General features: G+C 37.5%; 1 protein-coding gene across 1 annotated transcript in view; it reads left to right on the forward strand.

The window, feature by feature from the left end:
• SCIN (scinderin) overlaps window positions 1-24,258 on the forward strand; it is a 1,026,348-nt gene that overhangs the window by 301,664 nt on the left and 700,426 nt on the right. The window lies entirely within an intron of this gene.

Here is a 24,258-nt window from a genome sequence, read left to right on the forward strand (position 1 = left end):
ATCAAGTCAACACATTTTATTCTGATTACTATTTATTTTTGTATTTGGTTTCATTTCTGGAGTTTATTTTTGTTTATTCTTAACACAAATCAAGTAAATAAACTTTAAGGTGAACTTGAGATATGACCATAATTCGCAAGTCCATTCCTGAGGTGACAATGGAAAAAAACACAGGGACTATATCATATGGAACTGAAAGGACCAAAGACTCAGTGACCAAATGAGGGCTAGAGGCCTATGGACACTATACAAAAAAGGTTTTAACTGGTAAGTCGATCTTCATATGTGACAGATATTAATTCTGAGACCTTAAATGTAGAGAGTGAGACAAATATTTTGCAAGAAACTGTCATGCCATGTTGGAAGTTTGAAGATAACAGAAACTATGCAATGCATCCAATGTTCAGAATGATACAAGATTCACCACAACAACTGCATTTATAAAATGTGTGGATGTTTAGCACATAGGCTTATGTAGAATTACATGGACTTCATTTGATCAACTCTAACAAGACATTTAACAGTGTGATGCAATGCAAAATGTACTGTTGAAAATTGAGAAGTAGGTGGTGTTATATTTTGAATCTTACTATCCTGCTAAGTAACAGCTTAAGCCATCTGTTTGAGCCTGGGGTGTTAAAATGTGGCTACACTGGAGCACAGAGTTTAGAAATTAAGTTTGTCTGAAGAACAGATGTGATTGGCCTGTGTGTTCTGTTTTAGTGGACCACAGAGGAATCCAAAAATATATTATATGTAACCAGTTTGGGAATGTGCACATTTTAAAGAGAGTGATTCATTCTGAGCAGTATAGGTTCATAGGTTCATAGGTTCATACTAGGCTATCTGCCCTGGGGCATTTATAAGCCTAGCCTGATTGTGTTTGGCTTACGCCATCCCTTGATTTGAGTATACTGTGCCCTTTTTAAAGTTTAGTTTACTGTGCCTCTGTCTAATAGTGACACGGAAGTAATCCCCGGGACAAACCTACGATCCCCCATCCACTCATCAAGATTCCTCTTGAAGAGAGTCAGTGAGGTGCTCTGCCTAACATGAATTGGAATTCTATTCCAGAGCGAAGGGAGCCTCTGGGTTATGAATCTGTCCCTCCAGCATGTTCTATTTATTTCTGTGCTGAGGTTCAAGTCCCTCGAGCATGTGGCTCTAAGGGATTTAGATTTACTGAGGTGGAGCATGTCCATTAATTCTGGGTTGGACATAGCTTTATATGTCAGGCATAGATCGCCTCGAAGTAGGCGGTATGCAACTGAGTAGAGCTGGAGTTTTTTTAACCGAGCAGCATATGGCATCTGTCTGAGTCCCTTGATCCTCCTGGTGAGGTACTTTTGGGGTCTTTCTAATTGCTGCAGGTGTCGGGTAAGGTACATCCCAAAGGGGGCATTGTATTCTATGATGGGCCTGATGAGGGATGAATAAAAGGGCACGATTGCCTCTCTTGATCTAGGTGTGAATCATTTCATGATGAGGTGGGCTATGTAGAAGGTCTTTCTAACCACTTTGGCAATGTGGTTGTCAAAGGAGAGATTGCTATCAACTTGGGTCCCCAGATCCCTAATTACTTTCTCTGTACTTAATGGGTTACCACCTATGTGGTAATTTGTGGGCACATTGTTTTTGCCAAAGGGTATGACTATACACTTTTTGACATTTACCTTTAGACCATGGCTCTGGCACCAGTTATCCATCTCTGCGAGACCTTTTTGAAGGATGTTTGTGTCAGCTGGAGAGTCGATTATGGCACCCAGTTTGCAGTCGTCTGCGAACTTGGTGAGCCATAGTCCTCCCACGTTAGCCTGTATCTCAGAAAAGTAAATACTGAACAAGAGAGGACCCAGGACAAAACCTTGTGGGACACCACTTGTGACCGGTTTCGAGTCTGACATGGCTCCAGCAACTCTGACTCAGTGGGTTCTGTCTTTGAGCCAGTTTGTGACCCATCTTGTGACATAGGGGTTTATATTTAGGCTGGATAGCTTATCTATGATGCCCGAGTGGGGTATTGTGTCAAATGCCTTTGCAAGGTCCAGATAGGCTGTGTGGGCTACCTTCCCTTCATCTATGGCCTTGGTGACTGTTTTGAAGAAGTCAACCAGGTTCAAAAGGCAGGATCTGCCCTTGACGAAGCCAAATTGGGTAGGATCTAGTGTCTGTAGGTCCCCAATGTCTTTGTTTATGAGTTCCATGATGATCCTCTCCATAGCCTTGCAGACTAGGCTAGTCAGGCTTATGGGGCGATAGTTTCCAGGGTCCATAGAGGCGCCACCTTTGTGGAGTGGGACCACTGTTGCTGTACGCCATTCTTTGGGCACATATCCTGTAGTGAGGCTGAGACTGTACAGCAGTTTTACTTGAGGGATTAGTTCTTCTTGGAGTTCATGTAGGACGCAACCTGGGATGCCATCTGGTCCCATGGAAGCAGTGTTTTTTGCTTTGGAGAGGGCGGCCTTCACCTGAGCATCAGACATGTTTGGGAGGCTGCACTCTGCCGGGATAGATACTTGCTTTTTTGGGGGGGAGGGGGTGGAGAAGTTTGCACTGAACCTGTCTGCCAGGAAATTGGCGATGTCTGTGGGTTCAGTGTATTTTTTGTCGTTTAGAATCAACACAGAACAGGTCTGGGAGTTGCATCCCCGGTTCCTAACATAACTGAAAAAAGCCTTATGTTTGTCTTTAGTGTCCTGTGCAATTTTTCTCTCGAAGCTGGCCTTGGAGGATTTTATGAGGGATCGTAATTTTTTCCTAGTACTGATCAGAGATGCCTTCCCTTTTAGGGATTTTGCGCTATCATGTAGTAGCTTCCTCCTTCTGTTGTACAGTTTATTTATGGCTGGGGTCCACCAGACTGGACGCCTGCCTTTGGATGATTGGGTCTTAATTTTGTTTGGGATAGCATGATCCATGCATTCCTGGAGATGTCCGTAGAATGCGTTTATATAGGATTCTGCAGTTTGGGCCATAGTTTCCACTGGCCCTGGGGCCTTGAAGGATTCCACTTCAGTTTTGAGATGTGTGAAGTTCGTTTTGAGAAGTTTTTCACTGTGGGTTTCTGGGCTGGGGGTGGGGTCGGGATGTGGATATCCAGTGAAATTAATTTATGGTCTGATCTTACCAATGAGGGATATACTTCTGGTATGGAGCACAGAGTCCCCATGTTGGTAATGATCAGGTCTAGTATGTTTTCCCCTCTTGTGGGAGTGGTGACTAGTTGTTCCATAGCATTTGAGTTTATAAATTCCAGGAACCTTTGGGCTAAGGTGCTGGGGCCTGAGTAATGCTCCCAGTCTATGTTTGGGTAGTTGAAGTCACCCAATATAATGGTGTTTGGAGAGATCTTCATGTTCTCCAATGTTTTCAGGAAAGCCGAGTGGGATTCCTGACTTTGAGAGGGTGGTCTGTAGGATGCTATAAACTGAAAAGCAGTCTTGCCCACTTCAGTTGCACAGAGGAATCCAAAAATATATTATACGTAACCAGTTTGGGAATGTGCACATTTTAAAGAGAGTGATTCATTCTGAGCAGTATAGTTTGAAACAGTTCCACTTCATATCATCGAATTATCATTTCATCGAATTTCAAATCATCGAAACCAAATCATCGAAAACTCAAATCATTGAAAACTATAAAGCAGCTAGAAATAACATCCCACAGAGTTTTTACTATGTTTATGCAGGGGGGCAAGCCCCCCTGCGCCCCCCACCCCTGTACATTAAATATACCAACTCCAAAGTCGCACTACAGTGAGGGGAAAAAGGTGATTTCCTACCCCACTGTAGTGCGACCTTGGAGTTGGTATATTTAATTTACAGGGGGAGGTGGGGGGGAGCCCCCACATGGGGGTGCAGAAGCTTGCCCCCCTGCATAAATGTAGTAAACAGTGTCTGGGATGTTATTTCTAGCTGCTTTGTAGTTTTGAATGATTTGAGATTTGATGTTATGAGTTTTCAATGATTTGGTCTCGATGATTTGAAATTCGATGAAATGATAATTCAATGATATGAAGTGGAATCTTTGAAACATACTGATAATTTGATGCAAGGGTGTAGCTAGGCATACTCTTTGTACTCTACTGAAGACATTTTTCCGAGCATGTTTTTTCAGCTCATATTATTTATTTTTTATTTATTTATTTCACATTTCTTAACTGAGTTAGTCCAACTGAGTTTGCAAACAAACCCATTTTCAGTGGAGACCCAAGGGGAAACACCCCAACATAAGTAAAGATAAAGTAACAATATGCAAATATTAAATAACAAGCACAATACAAGATCACTGTAAAAAAGAAAAGGTTATTAACTATTTGCATTGCATTGATGGTAAGCAACCCATTTTCAGTGGAGATCCAAGGGGAAAGAGCCCCAGCAAACATAAACAAAGATAAACATATAGGATAAAAACTATTAAAAATAACAATGTAAATATAAAATTAAGTATAAAGAGAAAAACAAAAGAAAAAAATTAACATTAAGAGTTGCACGAATAGCAGAGGTCTAACTTTACTACATATGAATGTAAAAACAAAAGATAATCGTTCAAAAGAAGGAAAATGTACAGACATTGATAGGAAGTGGGGGGGGATAAATAGTGTGGAGAATGGGAGGGGGGAGAGAAAGGAGGGGGCTATAGTAGTAGAGCTGAGGGTTTATGAGTTTAGTTTAACCAGAAGTTACTAACAGGGAAAGAAAGTTAGGAGATGCAACAGGTTATATAGTAGGACAGACTAAGAATACGTGTTGCCAAGGCAACGGCATAATTTCAAGTTTAGTAGGTGGGATTTTAAGCTCCTTTTTAAAACAGGGAAAGGAAAGGTTGGATCTGATATGGGGAGGGAGTTTGTTCCAATTTAGTGAGACAGATTGTTTGTAAAGTAGTTTGTCAATATTCCTTTGGGGTTTATAAACTGAGAGAAGACGCTGATCAGCACTCCGGAGAAGCCGGGGGGGGGGGGGTAACAAGGGGAGATGAGAGCAGGGCAGGCAGAGGGGGTTGTTGAGTATGGAAAAGTTAGGGTAGAGTGCAATTGTAGGAGAAGGTACGGAAATTCCAGTCACTGAAGTTTGTTTAGTGAGAGGCAGTGATGCAACGAGAATGGTTGGTTTAGAATAAATCTGGGAATTTTGTTGTATGTTTCTGCGCTGAGATAGTTTGGATATTGGTGAGGATGGGGGAAGCACATAGAAGACTAGGTAAGATAAATGCCTGTGCAAGAGTGCATTTAGTGGCAGTAGTGAGAAGGTTTTTGTTCATGTAAAGTAAAGGCTTTTTTGATGGCCTGTTGTATGTGCAAGTCAAATTTTAGTCAGTCATCAATTATTACCCCAAGGAGTTTGGTGTGTGAAGCAGGGGAGACAGTGATGCCATCTAGGGAGGAAAGAGAAAAGTTAGATTTAAGGTGAGAGAGTGTCTGAGGTAGGAAGAGAAGGAGATGAGTTTTCTTCTGGTTAAAGATTAGTTGATTATTCCTGAGCCATTTTTCCACAGACATAAAGGAATTTTGTGTTAGTGTGTGTAGTTCAGAGATAGTATTGGAGACAGACAAGAGAGTAGAGTCATCTTCGTATTGTATTACAGATAAAAGACTGCAGGGTGAATGTAGGTTGTTGGTAAAAATGTTGAAAAGGAGCGGTCCAAGTATGGAGCCTTGGGTACTCCTGTTTGAACAGCAGGGAAGGATGAGAAAGCCTGCTGCCATCTAACAGCTTGTTTTCTGCCAGAAAGGTACAATTGGAGCCATCCAAGAGCAGAAGGAGAGAGGTTTAGCTCTGAGAGTTTGTTAAGAAGGATGTGATGAGACACAGTGTCGAAGGCTTTAGAAAAATCAAGGAATAGACAGGAGACAAGTATGTTGTTGTCCCTAGCTTCTGCAACCTTTTATGTCTACAACCTATTATATCTACAAATGTCTAAATTAATACCTTTAACAACAGGTACAATGTAAACCAATATTTCTAATAGTATTGTAGGGACAGCTTAAAATGTTACCTACATTTATTAAGTGCTGGGGGAACAGCATTTTGAGAGATGTGTTCATTTTTAAGTGATAGGTGTCCAAAGAGGGGTAGCAATAAGAGCTTGTTGAGTACAAAATGTAATTTACTTGCTACGTTTCTGGTTTGATGTCTGTTTCTTCTTTCAAAGTAAGATGAATCATAGTGATATCATCATGTTCCAATCTCTATTGCTTAGAATAAGGGACTCTCATTTAAAAATTTGCACCTTCTAAAGTCTTCCTCAGTCTGCTGCTTTAATCAACTGTTTATATTTAGCCAACTGCAGTTAATCAGTTTTATTAAGGCAATACTATGGTTGCCCAAATGTATCATGTGACTCGTATACCCTATTTAATTCACTGTTTGTGATCTGGGTTTTTATCAGTTAATCCAGTCAACAATTCATAAAAAAATAAATAAAATGTATTTATTTAGCACTTGGTGCTTTTACATCTTGTCAGGGACAAGGGAAATGATGTCTGAAATCAACAACACTGTCAACAAATATTTCAGGTACAGAGTAACAGGACTGAAAACATTCACTTCTGACATTGATTTATATGTGATATTCAGAGGTTAAAGGCTGAAACACTGAAATTCTGACTAAAAACTCAAACATTGCACTTCTGACTAACAAATACATATGCTTAACAATGATTATAAAATTGTTATGTCTGTCTTAGTGAATAGAATTAAAAAATCCTTGACTCACGTTATAAATTAAGACCAAACAGGCTTTATATTTGGTAGACACACGTATGATAACATTCAGAGAATATTAACTATTATTGAAGCTTTGAATAGAGATAACTTAGAAGCCCTTATAATTACACTTGATATAGAGAAAGCATGTGATTCAGTAAATTGGGATTACTTATTTAAAATTCTGGTATTTTTTGATTTTCCATCAAACTTGATAAATTTAATAAAGAACATATATAAAGATAATCTAGCTTATGTAAAGTTAGGTCCATTTACTTCAGAGGCTTTTCAAATAACTAAAGGCTCTAAACAAGGCTGTCCTATGTCTCCCATACTATTTGCCTTAGTGATAGAACTATTTGCTTCTACAATATGAAGTGAACTAAAAATAGAAGGAATTAATTTCTATAATCAATATAATTCCAAAATCATGTTATTTGCTGATGACTTCTTGTTGACTTTAAAACCAAAAGAAGAGACCATACAAGCATTAGAGGAAAAAATAAAAGAGTTTTCCTCCACTTCAGGTCTTTATTTCAACAAAGCAAAATCAAAACATATACTCTTGAATAGAGATGATGTTTATCATCTGAGTGAGTATCAAATTATTGGAGAAAGAGTTTCATCACTCGAATACCTAGGAATTCTTATAGCTGACAACATAAATACTACTATAACTTTAAATTATAATAAAATTCCAAACTTAATAAAAAAACAAATTGATACCTGGAATAAATTAACGTTAAAATTTGAAGATAGATTACAGATAATAAAAATGATATTATTACCCCCAAATAAACTATATAGCATTAGCAATTCCTATCTTACCAAACAAAAAAATTATAAAAAAAATTCAGAAACTCTTGATGGGCTTTCTATGGTATCCAAAAAAAATAGAATTGCTTTCACACACCATATTAGATCCTGGGACTTGGGAGGAATTAAATTTCCAGATATAGAGACATACATTAAAGCTTCCATCTTTAAACTTGTACTACAATGGATAAACCCAAACTACTCGTCTAGGTGGAAAACTCTACATACAACTTTTTTCTTATATGAAAATAAAACATTAAAAAATATAGACTTGAAGAATCATAACAATATATTTTGGCACTTATTAAGTAGCAATCTACAAAACAATACAACAAAACCTACCAATTTATCATACTTAAATAACATATATAATCTATTTAGAAATTTCTTAAAAACAAATTCTGATATAAAACTATGGTTTGAACTTTTGATACCTTTAAATACAACAAAGAATTTTAAAGAAAAAAATCAAGAAAAAAATGTATTAAATGGGAAACTAATAATTTTATTTGTTGGTTCCAATGCTTAAACAATTCTAGCACATTAAACATCCAACAAGTAATAGATGAATTTAAAATACTTGATAAAGATAGAGAAGATCTCCAAAAAGTATTGCATCACACAAAAAGTTTGTGGGAGGTTATTAATAATTCAAGTTTTAATTCTAAGCCAAAACTCATAACTTATATACAAGAAATAATTTATGACAAGCATAACAAGTTAATTTCTATATCTAAAATATATAAAATATTAATAGTGTATAAAATCAAAATAACTCAAAACACATGGAATACTATAACAAAAGATCTGACTACGAGCCTATCTCCTGAAAGTAAAAATGATCTTCTGTAATCAGTTAAATTAACCTCTAACTTCCAGATATGGAAAATCTTGACATGGAAATTTTTGCATAGAGCTTTTTATACCCCAAACAAAATTGCTAAATTTAATCCTAATCAGAAAGCTACTTGTTGGAGATGTACTCTAAATTGTGAAGCAGATTGGTTACATATATTTTACGATTGTATTAAAAAGTTCTGGGATAATAAATTTCTTCAAGCCATTTATAATGATACATTTGTTTTAACAAAATCATTAATTTTTTTTTAATGTTGATGTCTTAATAACTGTTATTAAAAGAGATCAACTTCTTTTATGGACTATTCTAGCTGTGGCCAGAAAATGTATAACAAGAAGATGGAAATCCACAATCTCTCCAAGTTATGAAGACTTAATTTCTCTTTTAAGGGAATCTGCACTAAAAGAAATAAAAGTTAAAGAAGAAAGAATTTTTCCCAGACGTTGGATTAGCAACCCTTGGAATAGAGTCTTGATACTCATAGACATACTACAAAAAGACACAACTTTCTCTTTGTGAATTTAAAGGGGACATGGAATAATGTGAACTTAAAGGAATATATAATTATAAATGTCATATGTGTTTTTTTTTTTTTCTTTCTCTCTGTTTCCTTTCATTGGACCATTTGTAAATATTGTACATATTGTTATGATTATTAACTACTTCTGTTAACTTGATCTGTAATTAATAGTGACTGTATCACAATTTACTCATAAACATAAAAAAAAATAAATAAAAATCTGTTGAGTAAAAAAAAAAAATACATATGTAAGGAGTGATTAGATGTCGAATGCACGGTGTAGCCTCAGGCTGTGAATGATAACTGCCAAACTGAAATAAGCTTTAACCTGTAAAGCCACAGAACTGAGTTCTAATAACCTTAGTTACCACTCAATCTGAGCTGAATGCTCTCCAGTGAAATCAAATCTTTCCAGCATTACTACTTAATCAAAACATTTTCAGTTTTCTCTATGTATAATATAATATAATATATTTATAATATAATATAATATAATATAATATAATATAATATAATGTACACACACACATAAACAAGTTTTCCCAGGAGGCGATACCTTCCCATTACCATCACCCTTTTCCTGCATTCACAGTATATAATGAAACCATTGAGACCATTTACTTAATACTCTTCCAGTGACCCAGCCAATATAATAAATTACTGTAGCTTATAGCCAAACAGTTTTACTTCAAGAAAGGTGGATAACAGCAAACATACCAGGGTTGTGAGGTTACCCTTATATTAATAAATAAGATAACAAGCTTTTATAATGTAATAAATTATAACACTTTACTTAATATAAATTCCAAAAAAAGGCATTCAAAAGACTAACTACACAAACTGTTAACTGACTGCATAGCAGATAATAATGAACATACTTTAAACAGACAGATGCCAACAGAATAACTATAAATGCATGTAAATCATCTCCTTTGTACTTTTAGGGAGTAATGAAACCTGCCATTAAGTCACATTCTGTAAATGTATATGCCACACAGGCAGATTATTAGAGTCTTAGTTTACTGTTTCTAGGAAAGCACATGGCACTTTCTATCTTCTATTGTCCATGCAAAATAAATAAACAAACTTCACTGATTCCAGTATTGAGTAGAATTTATTAAGTTCACAACCCAAAAACAATGAAGAAAATACAAGAAATGTGATTCAGCTTTCTTTGCAAGTTAAAGGGTTCCCAAATCCAAGCAACAGTGCAAACAAAATGAAAGCAGTGCTGTTTGTTTCGCCATGCACATTAGTGTTTTTAAGTTAAAATTGAATTTGTAATTTGTTTTAACCAAGACACTCATAACACAAAGTCCAATATGAGGACATACAGCTTTTGACGGGGTACAGTAAGTGTGAAAATACTTCCCTACAGCATACCGCTGCATCATTGCCAAAAGGAACAGCCATGAATTTTGTGCCTCTAATTAATATAAACAATGTTTGGCATTCCTACATCTTAGAAATACACAACTCCTGACAGACCAGATTATAACAGTTGCACGGTCTGTCTTACAGCTACTTTTCTTTAAAAAACAACTGCTGTAAACATCCACTTCATGTGTGACCATGAACACTAAAGAGGTGTGAAGCGGTGAGCTCATCGTCATACGTGAAGGATAAAACTGTGAACAATTAAATATGGGAAGTGCAAAAAAGTACATTGCAAAAAATTGCAATCCCAATTTAAAAATCTGAAGTAACAGAGGTAACAGGTCCTATGCCACTTCTGCGACATTTGGAAACGTATAAAAGATACCCCAGCATGTGAATTTATAATGTATATGAGTGTTTAGTGCTTGCATCTGTTTAGTATGCATGCACTTTTGCCTTCTTACCCAAATGTACTTTAATGTGAAAGTCAGACATGAACTGGATTACAAAAAGCTATGTTTAAAATTCAAGAAGTGGTTATGTGATGTACTCATCCTTGTCATCTTGCTGAGTGTCAACTTGAAGCTTCTGTAAAACTGAACCTGAAGTGTTAAAATGTGAGTACATAAACCAATGTGTTCAGACAAAAAGTGTGTCTGAAGAGTATGCATGGTCCTTGTGTGTTCTTTCTTAGTACACTACAGAAAAAAATTAAAAAATATATTATATGGTGGGTAGGTTTAATACTGTAGGAAATGCACAGAAAAAAAACAAATTCAGAGGGGGGAAAGGGTACCTCAGATGAGTCCGATATAAATGCAATGCAGCAAGTTACAAGTCTGTCTGTTATGCTGAGGAGATATGCAAATGAGCACGACTGCATGTATAACTCTACTTAAGTCCATTCAAAGACAATTCTAGCAATTAGGAAAGTAATGAAATAAAGTGCTACAATGCACAGCACCTGTTTGTGAAAAGCCCATCACTGTAGTGTGTGTCATCACACGGTTACTGAAAGCACAAGGCAAACCTCTTTAAAACACATAACTCTAAAACTTCACAGTATCAGAGCATTGCAGGCATTGCCCTGTACAGTTATTTGACACCTGCTCTCAAGTTTAAACATAACATTTTGTAATTCAGTTCATGTCTGACTCCCACAAAGCACATTTGATTAAGAAGACATAAATCCATGCATACTAAATAAATCCAAGCACTAAACACACACAATATAAATTCAAATGCTATGGTAAATTCGGTACCTTTCTGAATATTGCAGAAATATCTGCAGATATAAATCTATATGAGTATTCAGCTGTACAGAAACACTTGGCCATAGATTGGATGGAATCTGAAACCAACGATATTAGTAATCTTTGTCATAGGTTATTTCTGCTGTTGCTGAAGCCCTGTGGTTCTTTGAAGCTCAAAGGAACATGCTGGCCAAAATGTCCTACAGAAAAGCTCAAAAGTGCTTTTAAATATCCCTTTACAGTGACATTACTCATGAAAAAACAACAATATAATGAGATATAAATGGTGACTTGTTATACAGAATGAGGAATAAGTCCAACACAGTTTCAGAATTTCATGATTTGCATGAACTATTCCTGTATATAAGAGAAAAACAGAGGTGTAGAGCTTCTTCATATATCTTCATATAAAACCACTGCTCAAGACACAAACATATGGATGACAGTGGTCACCACCAAGGCATAGAATAATAAAGCCCTGAATACGACCTAGATGGAACTGGACTGACAAGAGAGGCAGGTGTTAGAGGAGAAGGCAGGGAGATGAGAGTAATCTGATACCAGCTCACCCATCACAGAGAAAGGAAGGCAACCCAAAGCACTGTTGTGATGACTTTAAGTAGAGACTAAGAGGAGCAACAGGAGGGATAAAAGGATTAACACGTGTGCACTTATCAAACACATGGCTTACTAGCAGTGTCCCTAGATCAAGGGGCATGTCTGGGAAGACACAAGTGTCACCGACCCAATGCCAATGGTCCCACAGCAGAAGCACAAACATCAAAGCATGAGGGGCAGTGAGTTAGCACAGCCAGAAGAAGCAATGATAACTACCTTAATGATGATGTGTCAAAACAAATGGACAATCAGAAGATGAGGTGGAACTGATGGTCAGTACCTATGAGCGGTTAAATTCTGATAAGAATATGCACGTATTCATGTGTGTGTGTGTGTGTGTGTGTGTGTGTGTGTGTGTGTGTGTGTGTGTGTGTGTGAAGGCATGCATATGTATCTGTGTCTGTAATGTCTGCCAGAGATGTTTCAGTTTCCCAACTCCCCAACATATTTGGTGTTCCAGAGTTTTGCTGGATATGCATGCTGCATATATAGCTGGGTAATATATCTTCAACTCTCACTGCATTTTATATATATATATATATATATATATATATATATATATATATATATATATATATATACTGAGAGTACAGCCTGTAATGTTGCACATCCATCAGTATATATGGTTGACTACATCAGATAGCAATCTGCAGTGTTTGATCTATTGCAGGATTCAGTACACTATAGAACAAAGAAAATTGTTGTACTTGTATGAATTTTTCCCAAAGTACTATGCATGTTTCATAATAGAAAGAATGTTGAAATAAAAATATATAAGTCCCATACCTCTCAACTGTACAGGTTTTCACAGAATGTCCAGATTTTTACCTCATATTTCTGATCTGTTATTCATAAAATGTTTTTTTTCTGTTAAATTGTAGAGGAGTGAATTCACTAAATAATGGCAGAAATCTGAATTTCATGCTTGACATGCTTCAGGGGGAAAATCATGCTAAAGCAAAATCTATTACTCTAGCAACTTTCTGTGTTTATAAGAGCAATATTTAAAATCTGTCTGTGGTCATGCAACTTTGTCCTACCATTATTTTTTTTAGCTTTGTCCAGATTTCTTTTGCTTAGAGGTTGAAATGTATGAGTCCCAACAATTTTATAAAAGTCACAAAAATAAACATTAAAGTGGCATGCATACTCTAAACATTAATTCTTTAACTTTTGATTGTGTTTGCTCTCTGAGATGAATATAAACATTTTTCTTGTTTCATTAAAACATAGTAATCTGGTGCAACTTCAGCTCTGTAAATATAAATAAGTCCTACAAACAGTTCACTGTTTCACTGCTCAATGCATACATGCAAAAAGAAAAATAAAAGAAAAACACCCATAATTATTTTTGGAAGACTCCACTTACAGTTTTCCAAGACAAACTGTGAAAGTTATTTTTGACTTACACAAGGACATCCTTTATTTCCTCAGGTCTGGATTTTCTAACTGTCATCAACAGAGTTGCTATTTAAGCAGTTTTTTTCCTTTCATAATTTTAAATGCAGACTTAGAACATGTTTTTCAGGTAATGGGTATTTACTTCAGTTTGTCTTTAAGTGAAATATGCAGGGCTTTACACACCTAGTTGTTTGTTTATTTCATCATTGTAAATGTATGTTTAGAGTAAGTACCACAACTGCATGTCAGTCACAGTAAAGGAAAAAGTTATAATACATCTATATATATATATATATATATATATATATATATATATATATATATATATATGTGTATATAGTTGTGAGCCAGTATCTACTGTAACCACATCTCACAGTTTTAGTTGCTTTTCTGTCAGAAATTTAAATAAAATGCATACATATTAAAACAAAAACATCCCTCAAAATATGCAAATTCACAGCTCCTTATAGCCTCAGTTGATATGGTGAAAGTCTACCAGGAAAGCACTCTGACCTGTTTCCCTTAGCAACCAATAGAAGGTGCATAAACTGTATAGAAATAGGGCATGGGTTGGATACCCATGTCCAGTTACTGCGTTTGGTCGAAGGGTGAGTTTAGACATGAGAATTCATGCTAAAAAAAACCATGACTTCTCACTTCCAGGTTAAATTTCCCATTGATGTTAATGGGAAACTGTAGGGTATTTAGTTATTTAGCACAGTCTAAGTAATTGCCATGCAGTTGTGCTGCAACAGAAATATATTTTTTTATTTAAAACTGGCTTTATACTGATTTCCAAATAAGAAGAAAGATGCACTGAAATGAAATAAACTCACACCAGTAGATCAACCATGTGTTGCCAAATAATTTGCAACCCATGGACAAATAAAAGAAATTGTAAATGGAGTGCAGACTGAGGTATTCATTTCTAAAAAATTCTAGACTAATCAAAAAGTGGCAAAACACTCAGTGAAGAGCCACCACCACAACACACACACACACACACACACACACACACACACACACACACACACACACACACACACCGTCTGTACACATGTATAACGAAAGTAAAAATAATTTTTTGACATGACTGAGTTATTTTTTTATTGGTTTATTGTAGAGTTCTTGATTTGCAAACAATTCAATCATTTCAATCTAGACATTACAGTTTAATAAGGAAGAAAAATAGGATACCATTTTTCCATTTTTTAGCACACACAGATACTCATATTTGTATGTGTACATAGATACACACATTAATATATTCATACATATGTGAAATATATTTATAAAATATGAACATGTACACACATTCACACACACACACACACACACACACACACACACACACACACACACACACACACACACACACACACACAAACCCATATTCATTCTATTCTATTAGAGTAATCAAGCACTAACGTTATACCTACTAATTTATACCTACTAAGCTACCAAATTCTCTCCAGAATGTACTGGTGAAGTAGAACTAAACAGCCCTTCTAATAGGTATCCATCGTTGAATTTAAAAGAAAGTATGATTTATACTGGTGTCTGAATATGGCTGTTTGTATTCAAAACAATCTGACTGTCTGCTTTATAGAAATATAAACAAAATGCCAAGCTCTGAGTATTTGTATAGCATGTGATAGTGAGCACTGTAACACAAACTGCTGCTTTCTCACCGAGACTAACTTTAGCACAGTGACATGTAAGCCCATTTCATCAACCATCCTGCTGTGTAACTTTTACCTTGCAAGCTGACCTGCTGGTTACGTTTCTAAGCAGATAAAAATCTACAGCTTGTGAGATCCATAGATTAGTACTAGGCTAACCTCCCTTATGGGCCATTTTAAGCCTAGCCAATTACCCCATGTGAGAATCAAACCCTGCACCTTGCGTTTGTCAGGTAAACACCTTAACCATTATGCCAACCTAAAAAAATCACAACTAGTTTATGCTTCATCTTCCCTTCTAGGTAATTTTTTTCAAATATTTTAGGTTCATAGGTTCATAGGTAGGTACTAGGCTATCTGCCCGAAGGCATTTATAAGCCTAGCCAGAATGTGTTGGCTTTCACCCCCACCCCCTTAGATTAGTTCCCTGTGCCTCTGTCCAGCAGAGCCACTGAAGTTATCCCCGAGGTAAACTTTCTGTTTCCCATCCACTTGTCAAGATTTCTTTTGAAGAGTGTTAGCGAGGAGCTCTGCCTAATGTAGACTGGGATCTTGTTCCAAAGCACTGGAAGTCTCTGGGACAGGAATCTATCCCTCCAGCACGTTCTATTTATTGTTGTGGTGAGGTTTAGATCCCTAGAGCATGTGGCTCGCGGTGATAAGGTTTTCTTTAGGTGGAGCATGTCCATCAGTTCTGGTTTGGACATAGCCTTGTATGTCAGGCAGAGATCACCTCTGAGTAGGCGGTATGCAACCGAGTACAGCTGTAATTTCTTCAGTCGAGCTGCATAGGGCATTTGCTTGAGGCCAGTGATCCTCTTGGTGAGGTACTTCTGTGGTATTTCCAGCTCTTGCATGTGTCTTGTAAGGTACATCCCAAATGGGGCGTTGCACTCTATGATGGGTCTGATGAGTGATGAGTAGAGGGGTACAATGACCTCTTTTGATCTGGATGCGAACCCTTTTGTGATTAGGTGGGCCATGTAGAAGGATTTTCTAACCACTTTGGCAATGTGATTATCAAAGGTGAGATTACTATCTACTTGGGTCCCCAGATCCCTTATTACATCTTCCGTATTTAGGGGACTACCACCTATGTGGTAGTTTGTGGGTACTTTGTTTTTTCCAAAGGGGATGACTATGCACTTTTTGGCATTTAGCTTGAGGCCATGATTTTGACACCAGGTATCCGTCTCAGTGAGACCCTTTTGGAGGATGTCTGTGTCAGCCAGAGAGTCAATTATAGCCTCAAGTTTGCAGTCGTCTGTGAACTTGGTCAGCCATAGTCCTCCTGTGCTTGCCTGTACCTATGAGAAGTATATGCCGAACAGGAGTAGTCCTAGGACTGAGGCTTGGGGAACTCCACTTGTAACCGATTTAGAGTCAGACCTAGATCCTGCAACTCTCACCATGTGGGTTCTGTCTGTGAGCCAGTTGGCAATCCATCTTGTGACGTAGGGATTTATGTTCAGGCTGGTGAGCTTGTCTATAATACCATAATAGGTAATGGTGTCGAAGGCCTTTGCGAGGTCTAGGTAGGCTGTGTGTACCACCTTTTCCTCATCTATACACTTGGTAACTGTCTGAAAGAAACCTACCAGGTTTAGGAGGCATGCCAAGGCTGAACTGGGTAGGGTCCAGTGTTTGGAGGTTCCCAATGTCTCTGTTAATGAATTCCATGATGATCCGTTCCATAGCTTTGCAGACCAAGCTAGTCAGGATTATAGGGCGATAGTTCCCGGGATCTGTTGTGGCTCCACCTTTGTGGAGTGGAATAACTGCTGCTGTGCACCACTCTATGGGTAAGTAGCCTGTGGAGAGGCTGAGTTTGAACAGTGTGTTTAGGTGAGGGGTTAGTTTGTCTTTGAGCTCGTGTAGGACACAGCCTGGGACACCATCTGGTCCCATTGATGCTGTGTTTTTGGCTTTGGAGAGGGCTGTTTTAATCTGAGTGTCTGTGATTTCAGGGACTCTGCATTCTTCTGGTATGGTTATGGGCCCTCTTGGGGGTGAGAGGGGGTGAGGTTTGTGCTGAACCTGTCTTCCAGGATGTTGGCAATATCAGTGTATTTTGTGCCATTCTGCACTAACTCCGAGCAGATCTGAGCATTGCCACTTAGATTCTTGACATAGCTAAAGAATGCCTTGTGGTTATCTTTGGAGTCCTTGGCAATTTTTCTTTCAAAGCTCACCTTGGATGATTTTATGAGGGATCGTAGTTTCTTGCTGATACTGATCAGGGATGTCTTCCGTTCCTGGGATTTTACTCTTTTCTGTACTAGTTTCCTCCTTCTATTCTATAACTTGTTTATGGCAGGAGTCCACCAGACTGGTTTTCTTTTCTTGGAGGAGTGAGTCTTGATTTTGCTTGGGATGGCATGATCCATGCATTCTTGTAGCTGCCTGTAGAATGCATTAGTAAAGGATTTTGCAGCTTGGACAGCATTATCCTTCAGCATGGGGGCTTTGAAACTTTCCACCTCGGTCTTAAGTAACATGAAGTTTGCTTTTGAAAAGTTTTCATGGTGGTTTTCTTGTCCGGGGGTGGGGGCGGAATGTGGATATCCAAAGTGATTTGTTTATGGTCAGATCTAACCAGCTAGGGGTTGACCTCCGGTGTGGAACACCGGTCACCCATGTTGGTGATGACCAGGTCCAATATGTTGTCACCTTAGCCAATTGTTGAAATTGAGAATTTTTTCTTTATACCATGATATCATTCTTGGTGAGGGCAGGATACTACTCAGGGTCAGGGTCATACCAGTCTGGGCGACATGATCAGAGAGCTCTTCCATGTCTCTTTTCATGTAGTCCAGAGAGGTACGGCTCAGGTCATTCACACCAACATGGACAATGACAGAGTTATATTTGTACTTGTTCTGTAGTGACCTGAGTGCTTGTGCTATGTGGCAGATCCTGGTGCCGGACAGGCAGCTAACAGTAACCTTCTCCTTATTCAGCCTAGTGAGTGGGATGTCAATGTGCCTGACTATAGAGTCACCTATTACTAGTAAGTTGGGTATGTTATTTTGCCTTAAGGGCTGTGATTGCATGGCACACTGGTTTTGTGAAGTATGTGTTTCATGGTTTGTGTTGGGGGGTGTAGGTTGCTTGAATATTTGCTTTGGAGGTCTCTGTTGGTTTTACAGATTTTTATTTAGAGCCTTCGAGTATGTTTTCATGTATTTATGTGTGTTTTTTTCCAGTGCTGCTTTAATGGGTTTATGTGAGATTGGTGGCGTGATGCAAGTATTTCCCTTCTCCTCTTGACTGCCTGATCCAGTCTTGGGTTGAGAGAGCTTAGCCTCCAGTTTGGCTGTATAATTGCATCTCTCACATGTATTAGTGTTTGGTGGTAGGAGGAGGGGGTTGTCTGTGTACATGAGGCAGTTGTAACATTGCCTCAAAATGCCCAGATTCACCAGATGGACTGGAGAGTACACCTGAAACTCCCTTTGGACATGCCTGGATAGGTACAGTGAACTCTTTTACTGGATGGCTGGTAAGGTCGAATAGAGAGCCTTGTCCTTCTGTACTGTACAGGAGGGTCTAGTGCTAGGGTTTATAAGTGCTTTCTATAAGTTTTGAGTAAATGCCAGGCTGAGAAATGAGTGGCTTGAGTGCTTAAGTTGAAAGTTTGTTTAGTGCCAAGGGAAAAATTGAAGAGGAGACTTTGTGGAGCAGGGAATAGTTTTACCCTAGCTAACTGAAACCGGACAAATATGGTACTTATAGCAGGGAAATGAAAGAGATAGAAATTGGCCCAAAATGGCCAATAAACTACTAATTTCTGGGCTGAAACCACTCCTCCAGGGTCAGACAGGCTGCTCAAAGCTCCCCTCTCTCACAGGTGAACAGAGAACTTCCTTCTATCCAAGTGAGGTATGGGCAAACACAGAGATTTGTAACACAGCCCTGAATTCAGCACTAACCTGAAAACTGGACTATACTAGCTTAGAAAGGCGGGAAACAAGTATATATATATATATTTATATATATATATATATATATATATTTTTTTTTTTTGTTTGTTTGTTTTTTTTAAATAAAGCAGATACACTCAAAAAATACTTTAAATGCATAGAAAAGGATACTTATTGTTATATATTGCAGATCAGAGTTGTAGTCAATGCCCCTTGTAATAAAGTAAGAAGAAACACAAATGCAGTAAAAGCAGATGAATAAAGTACAATTTTTATATATGTATATATATATATATATATATATATATATATATATATATATATATATATATATATATATATATATATATATATATATATGTAAAACAATAGAAAACGAACAAACTGATTTAAACAAGTTACCCAATTAACCAGACAAAAAGCTCAAAATTGAGCCCTGTTCCAGCAGTCTTCAATCAGACAAGTTCTAACTGCACACCCCTGCTTACTAGGGTGCAAGGGAACCTTCTCCATAAAAGATGGCCTGGATCAGTGCTCAAGTTATACAAACAAAGCTAGATTCAGCAGGCCTGAATCTGGTCTAAGCTACAGCAACAAGCCGCACCAATTTCAGAAAGAAACAGTTCAAATAAGCAGGCACAATAAGCCTGTGACCAGATATTCCTAGCTCAGTAGGGCAGAATCCAGCCTCTCCTCCCACAAGAGTGCAGACCACAAACCTTCTTAATGTAGAATAACTGGCCTGAAGCCCAAGTGCTTAAGCCAGAACTAATACACTTTTAGAATAGCAGACACTGGGCCTTCAATCAGCAATTCCCAGCTTAGAAGGATGTAAGCTACCTGTTCTGCCACAACAGTGTAGACCACAAACCTTCTTAATGTAAAACAGCCTGTAAGAAGCCCAAGTGCTTAAACCAAAAGACTTAGAATAACAGTTACAATTTAATCAGGCTACTACCAAGCAGTAATAAATGCAGTAGAATAAATAAAATTGAGTACTTTTAAGAAAAGCAAAATAAAGTGGGAGGAAAGACAAATACAGTAAAAGCAAATGAAAAATTTTTTTTTTTTTGGGCCTTCTCAGATCTACTCTCTGTATTAAGTAGAGTGCACACTAGACTCAGACTCAGACTTTTGAATAATGAATCTATGAAACACTTATTTATAAGGTTAAATTCCGTAGGCAGATAACTTAACAATACACACTGTACACCACCCTGGCAGCTTTAGCTTCTAACATTACCATATCTGTCACAGGCTATACTGTATTAGAAAGTTTTATTTTATCTATGTCCAGTTTTCAGATGCTAAATGACATCCTCTGGACATGGAAAGACAGCAGGCATTTAAATGTTAGCTGTTCAGATATCACTGTCAACATGGTAAAAACTCAAGACACAGAAAATGTTTGCTTTTCTCAATGTTAACTTTTCTACTGCCATCAGTACCTTACAAGGCAGAGAAAGATTGTAAGGTGACCTGACCTCATGTGTCTTTGGTGCTTATAGCAGCTTGCAAAGTAAAAGTCTTGGAGGGGGGTTCAATTTCCCTAAAATCAGCAGCAGTGAGTATCAAGGAGACCTTTGGACGCAGTCCTTACTTTGGCCCTAGAAGACTGCAATATACATATTGTTTCTGATCCCTCAAACTGATTCTTCACAACAGATTGCAAATGACACTCAACTGCATCTTTCCTGGGTTTAATCCACTAAAACAATAGGATAGCATCTACTCAGAAGTGACAATGGATACAGACAGGGAGGATTGATAAAGTTACATTCTGCTGGTAATTAACTACTGATTAGATGTTTTTTTTCTTTGTTTCAGTCTAGATAGATAATTAATTCCAGTGTAAGCACATATTTTAGGTTATCCTTTGTACTACAGGGTTAGAACTTTGGACATAAGCATAATTGTATATTTCATGACATCATTTTTGTTGGGTATTCTGATCAAAATCACTCTTTTCTTCTGAAAGCATTCTTCCTGGCTAGATGCTTCCATATTTCACCCTTTAGTCAGCATTTATGACAGCAGTTTTCATGGAACACAGTTGTTTTTTCCTTTTGATCAGTATTCAAAAGTAACTAAGCGAAAATAACATGACACGCTCTTGTAGCCAATGGGTAATAATTGGATGATGATAATAACATGCAGCGATGGTAACACTCACAGGAAAATACAAGGATTATAAGATATAATTCCTGTCTCGACAACAACCCCACCACCTTACAAGTTAACTTGCATGCCTTCTGCCTTGACTTTCCTTGGCTTTGCCCTCTTCAGCTCATTGGCTGATCCCCGACCCTTATGGATGGTGCACAGATACAAACTGTGAGTTAAAGTGGCATTGACTGTACCTGGTGACAGGATGGGAGGCTGTGGCATGATACTGCTGAGAGGTATGAGTTACAGTAGGAAAAAGAGGGCTTTATGCCTCTGTGTCACAGCCTAAATCCAACAGTACAAGGAGCAGGACAAAAATATTTTTATTTTGTTTACTAAGGCACTCATGCAGCATTGTTATTTCACAGCTAGGGCACATGCACAGGTGAACTGGATTGCGGTGTTGCCAAAGTAAATGCATTACTCATGATATCGCTTATGACTTTCTCCAGAGGTCAATATTTCATGAGGTTCCATATAAGTATAAAGAAATAGATCACAAACTATACAAATGTTATGTTTATGTCTTTTGGTATAGCATGTAGTTGTGTTAAACACTCAAGCACTTTAGCAATAATCCATGACTAGGTGTGGGTTAATCCTGTGATACCCACACTCAGTTATGAATTATTGCTATTATACAATGATATTATTTAATAAAGAAATTGCTTATCTGTCTTCAATATTGCCATTGTATAGTGGTGCTTGTGTTCATCAGATTCCTGGACTGCATATTGTGTACCTACACCTGCAGAGTAAATCAGTGCAGTGTAAGAAAGGCAGGTGAAAAGGAAAGGGATTCCCTCTCTTAAAAGTACACATACTTTCATTTTACAAAGTTACTATTATTTGGGTAGTACAGCTATTGTATTTCAAATTATTTCACAGATGGGCTGAGGTATAAGAATAGGATTCAACATCATACAGTGTCAAATTAAGTATGAAAATATAATGTCTTGCATTACTGACTGACAAAAATCTTCAGCAATTTACCAGAAAATGATACATTTTATGTGGGACATGACCAAAACATAAGGAAAATATTCAGCTTTATGTAAAAGTCTGTATAGTTGAGACATATGGTTGCTGGTAGCATGTGTGATCGTATTACCTGTAATCGTAAGTCTCAACTGTCCAGATTTGTAGAATACCTCTTATTTTGTCTTATTTCTGCCCTGTTCAATGTAAAATGCTTCATTGGTCAACTGAAATATCATGCCCCAATAGAAAGCTGGCTGCTCAATAAGACTTCAACAGCCAGAATTCTTCCTACTAGTACATGTCTGATTTACAACGGGCTCAATGACTGGGCATCCAATCAGTGGGCACACTTCTGAATAGTAATGGCCATTTGTAGTAAAATAACAATACTCTGCCTATGATTTTAGTATACTAACTGCATTCCTGTGCACTATAACCTACAGTCAGTTAAATCCCAGGTACTGAGTACACTGTTCCACCTGTAAGAAAAAAAAAGTGATTCAAACATTTAGGATTTAGTTTAGTTTACCTTACTAAGTTGCAATATATTTATAATACCGTGAATTGCCATATGCTCATAATAATCAAGTTTATGACTTTCAGAAAAACAACACCCATTAATTGGTAATTAACCATTTCATCTACCTTAGAATCTGGTTAGGTAAGCAGCTGCTAACTTTCAGCACTTTATTGAACTAACCAAATCTAAAATTAGCTCCCAAATTTCCAGGCAAAGAAAATATCATGTTGGCAAAGAGGTACTTCTCTATCAGCTTGGATGTAGCCTTCTGCTCATAGCCTCAGCCTCCAAGATGAATCTCACCTCACATCAAACCACAGTTAGCTACATTTGCAGATTCATATCACACACTATCAAGTTAGAACACTACCATAAAGTGCTCACAAAAGCTTGATGCCTCCCGATCTCTGGAACATATGCATCAAAGCTTCTCTTAGACTCCCTGTTTTTCAAACTAATTAATCTTAAGTTCTTCCTGTTATGCTCCCCTTGTTTATTTCTCTGTAACTCAGATGACTAACTTAGATCCCTAACCCCCAACCTGGGTACCTTTCAGGTACCAAAAAAAAAAACAAAAAAAAACTGCAGTACATCAACTACCAGTTCTTCATCCTTGCTCCAAAAATTTGGAAATGTCTCCCATCCCACTTTAAAGAAATTTTTTTCCTACAAAGTTTTTAGATATAATCTCAAACAATTCCTATTGAAATATGCCACTTGTAAATGCTACAATGGCTGTACAGTCACCTGATTCATCTTACCTAGCAGTACTCTACTCTATCCACCATTTATCTTTTCACTTTAAGCAGGCAATAAATGTACCAGCTGTTCAACATACTTATATATATATTGTACTTGGCAGTTTCATGATACTGTCCTTCCTATCTCTAGGTCTCCACCCCTACCAAACTCCAACGGATTCTTCTTTTCTCCCTTCATTTGCTGCCACATTAATCCAACTTTATTCTAAATTTCGGTGAAGAAAACACAGGTGTTCCCCGTGAACATGCATTCTAACTTCAATTTGTGTATTAGGATTCATATCATTACTGTCTCAGTCTAGTTGTACTGCTGTTGTTTCATTGTATCTTCTTATCTTATTATTTAACATTATTTTTTGTACATGGGCTGAGTCTGAAATGGAGCCTTCATAATTAGTACCCTAGCCTGGTTGAAAACCTAACTAACTAAATAAATCTTAACCTCCATTCATTCAAGGAAAGTCAGAAGAGCACAGTGGAAACTGACCTTGAGAGACCTGCCATGTAAATATTTTGGTGAACCTCTGTAATCCTAATGAATACAAATCTCTCATTAATATACCTGCCCTCCTATGTAGTGCATTATTATTAGTATTTGCCCTGCTACCTTTCACAGAAGTTTTTTATGCTAGAACATGCGAGCACATATTAACATGGTAGCAACAGTGGCA

This window comes from Protopterus annectens, chromosome 3.part1 (assembly GCF_019279795.1).
Source record: "Protopterus annectens isolate FY-2018-M chromosome 3.part1, PAN1.0, whole genome shotgun sequence".
Classification (NCBI taxonomy): Eukaryota; Metazoa; Chordata; order Ceratodontiformes; family Protopteridae; genus Protopterus; species Protopterus annectens.